The sequence below is a fragment of the Bactrocera latifrons genome, unplaced genomic scaffold (genome assembly GCF_001853355.1).
Source record: "Bactrocera latifrons isolate USDA-ARS-PBARC rearing strain unplaced genomic scaffold, ASM185335v1 scaffold_718, whole genome shotgun sequence".
Taxonomy (NCBI): Eukaryota; Metazoa; Arthropoda; class Insecta; order Diptera; family Tephritidae; genus Bactrocera; species Bactrocera latifrons.
In genome coordinates, this window is record NW_017537399.1 from 19,051 (window position 1) to 22,653 (window position 3,603).

The following is a 3,603-nucleotide window of genomic DNA, read 5'->3' on the forward strand; positions in this document are numbered from 1 at the left end:
CAAAAAGTTTGGAGGAACCCGCTTACAGCCCTACAAAACAAGAACATTATCCACACAGTATTATGGTGTGGGGTTATATTTACGTAGCAATTTAAAATTTTGAATTGTGCAAAAACTTGGGATAGTGGATCCAAACAATCCCAATAAATTGAATTACATATATATTATATCAAGACAATGATCCCAAGCTCAAGTCTTATACATACGAGTATATGCATGGCTTGGTTGCTATATAATTGCTCAAAGGTGCTATATACTCCTGCGCAAGGCCCAGAAAACTTATGGGCATATTTGAAAAAAAAAGTGGCAAGACGGTGCTACAAACAAAAGCACCTTAATACAGTGCATCAAAGAGGAGTGGGAGAAGATCCCACAGGAATATGACATAAAAAAAACTGATTTCAACGATGCCACGGAGGCTACAATATGTAATAGACGTTGCAGGTGGTCACACCAAATATTAACATAAAAATGCTCGCCTTTACTGATTGGAACTTTAATTGCGGTAGAATGTGAAAAGAATTCTGAGACAGTACAGAATAAGATGTTTTTTGTTTTTTGATTTATTTCTTTTAATATACTTTAAAAATATAATTGTTTTTGATTCGGAAATAATAAAAAATATAAAGAAAATGAATATGTTGGAAAAAAATTCTTAAAGAAATATGTGCGTTACTTTAAAAATTCACTTTGAACCTTCTACTTCGTCAAATGATATTGTATGAAAATATTTATGAGACATGCTGTATGTAAAATAGTAAATTTGTCTAACGACAACTTAGCGCCATATGTAAGAGACCAGTTGGATATATTATTAAGTATTTCCGTAAAAGTTAGTTTGGCTTTATTCAAATCAAGTTGTTTTGAAAATATCAGAAAATACATGGGTAATTGAATAGTATCTTGCTCATTTCGTTAAATGCAATTATGATTTTGATGATAGAAAAAGGGGAACCTTGGGGAACTCCATTTATTAATAGAAAGAAATGAGATAAAAACTATTTGAAATTTAACCTGTTCGTTTTGTTAAAAAAAAAAAAAAAAAATTGAGAAGATTGTATATTATCGGCCCTAATTTTCAATTTGCTTAACTTTGGAGCAATGATGCTCGAATCGTAAAGGGCGTCTATTGGAATTTTATTTCTACTGAAAGCGACTTGGTTGTGAGTGATTAGTCTATTCTTCTCTGCTTACCACATCAATCGTTTAGAGATTTTTTCTCCAAGACCCTCCCTAATACAAAAGTAGAGAAATAGGCCTACAGTAATGATATTTAAGTCGTTTGTTATACCAGATTGGGTGTTTAAGTAATTGATTGTACTAGGGGTTTTCCGGCAGACACACGCCATATATCTCTACGAACTTGATGAGGAAAGGTTGTAGAGTTGATATTTTAAATAAATTCTTCCCGACAGTTTTTTTACCCTGTGTGATTTGTCGTTTAAAAACAGCATTGTCGCGTTTATATGGTCTAGAAGATTAAGTGTTTCTTTATATTTAAACCAGCTTTTGCGTTTTAATAATCTGAGATTTTCTAATACACTATTCCAACATGGTGTGATGAGCTGACGAACATATACGAAGTGTAGCCATAATATAGAGAGCTTTCAATCTAAACGGACGTGTCTTCATACGCTCCGTAGAAACTTTATAAACAAAATAAAAAAATATTCAAAAACGTGCATTAAGTGCAAGCGTTAGGCAAAGTGTAAATCAAAACATAAAAAATCACAATAGAATAAAACTGTTTACAAACAATAAACATAATAAAATAACAAATTATAACGTAGAAAACAAAAAAAAAAAGCATAAGCTACGCTCCACCAACAAGGCCGTAGAAATGTTCCTACTTCAGCTTTGTCGAGCCTGCGAATTCAACTCCTACCAACAAACAAGGTAGGATGAGTCATCGCAGCGACAAACTGAGCAACACCATAAGCAGAGCTTACAAGAAAACAAAAGCAGAAGAGAGGGGCAGTCAACAACGGCCAGCAGCAAACGTAATCACACCAAAAAGATAAAGAAAGGTGAGAATGTATCAATAAAAAAGGCCCGTCTGTACAAACTGGCATTCACCGCTACATTAACATAAAAAGGAAATTAGGTCCTTCAAGGACAGCGGTACCACCACAGTCGTTAAGGGCACACCTAGTGTGAAATCAAAAAAATCGATTTTTCCCAAATTTCGATAGGTTATACCTTTAAAAATAACATAATAAAATTTCAAATCGATATCTGAAACAGTTTTTGAGTTGCAGCCATTTAAAAGAGAAGCCGCTCGGCAGTTAGATAACAATCACTTTATCTTTAAATACGTTTTATGTAATCATTTTTCGAATTTGTTGGAGTGACTCGGAGACAAATGATCCGATCGCTATCAATATTTTTTTGGCATCTTCTCTATATAGTTCTATATTCGATGACCCTCCAGTATGTTTAAAACGATTGATTGACAAACTTTTTTTTTTTTTTTTTATCCCAAAACATGCCTTTTTTTACGCTGTCACTCTAGGTGTGCGTTTGAAGAAAGGCAATATAGATGAAATAAAAATTCAGTCCTACACCAAAAAAAAAATTATGGATAAAGTTAAATTTTTGTCAAATAAAAACAATTATTTTTATTCGTACCAACTGAACAGTTCTAACGGCCTAGTTGTTGTAATCAAGGGTAAAGAATCCGCCGTAGACTCTAGTGAAGTCAAAGAAACAGTGGAAGAATGAGGTTTTGGAATTAAAACAGTTTTAAATATATTTAACAGAAACAAAGTACCACAGCCAATGTTTAAAATCGAATTGTTGCCGAACTCAAATCAACATAAAAAAAATTTGACACATCTAGTATATAATTTGACATATTTGCTCCATCGTAGAGTAACTGTAAAGAATATGTCCCGTGCAATGTACTAACCTAACTACTAAATATGGGCATACCATATCATATTGCACTCTACGCAGTGTTTGTGTGACATGTGGTGATTTACATCCCATTTCAAAATGCACTCTTAAGAAAGAAGAATTAAATAAAAAATGCAGAAAGTGCGGAGGAAATCGCACTGCTAACTATAGGGTTGTCCTGTATATAAAGATTTGAAATCGAAGTTGTCACAGGGAATTCAAGCACGGCGTAACCAAATGTTACAAACACCCCGTAATAATGGCAACCTCAGAGAAAAGTTCAAATCCTATTACTTCTGTCAATAATAATATGCAAGGAAGGTGTGCAAAAGTGGTGAAAGGCAACGCTGCGCAAATGCAACTGCCGCAAAATCCTCCAAATGGAGGTATTGAAACTATGATTATAAATCTTACAGAGTGTATGACACAATTTATGTCTAGCATGCAGAACATGATCCAAGATTTAATAAAATCACAGAATCAAATTCTGCAAAATTTATTAAGACAATGCCTGGTCTAGAAATTGGAAAAAATCGAAATTTTTTTTCTTAATTCGATAGTTTTGATAAAAATAAAAAATGAAATATCCCCTTAGAAGAATTTTTCAAACTCCAATTATTTTCAAAGTTATAGCCATTCTAGTGACGTGGCAACTAGATCGGTTGAGCGAATCTAGCCACAGTATCTCAAGTTCTAATCAGTCGATTT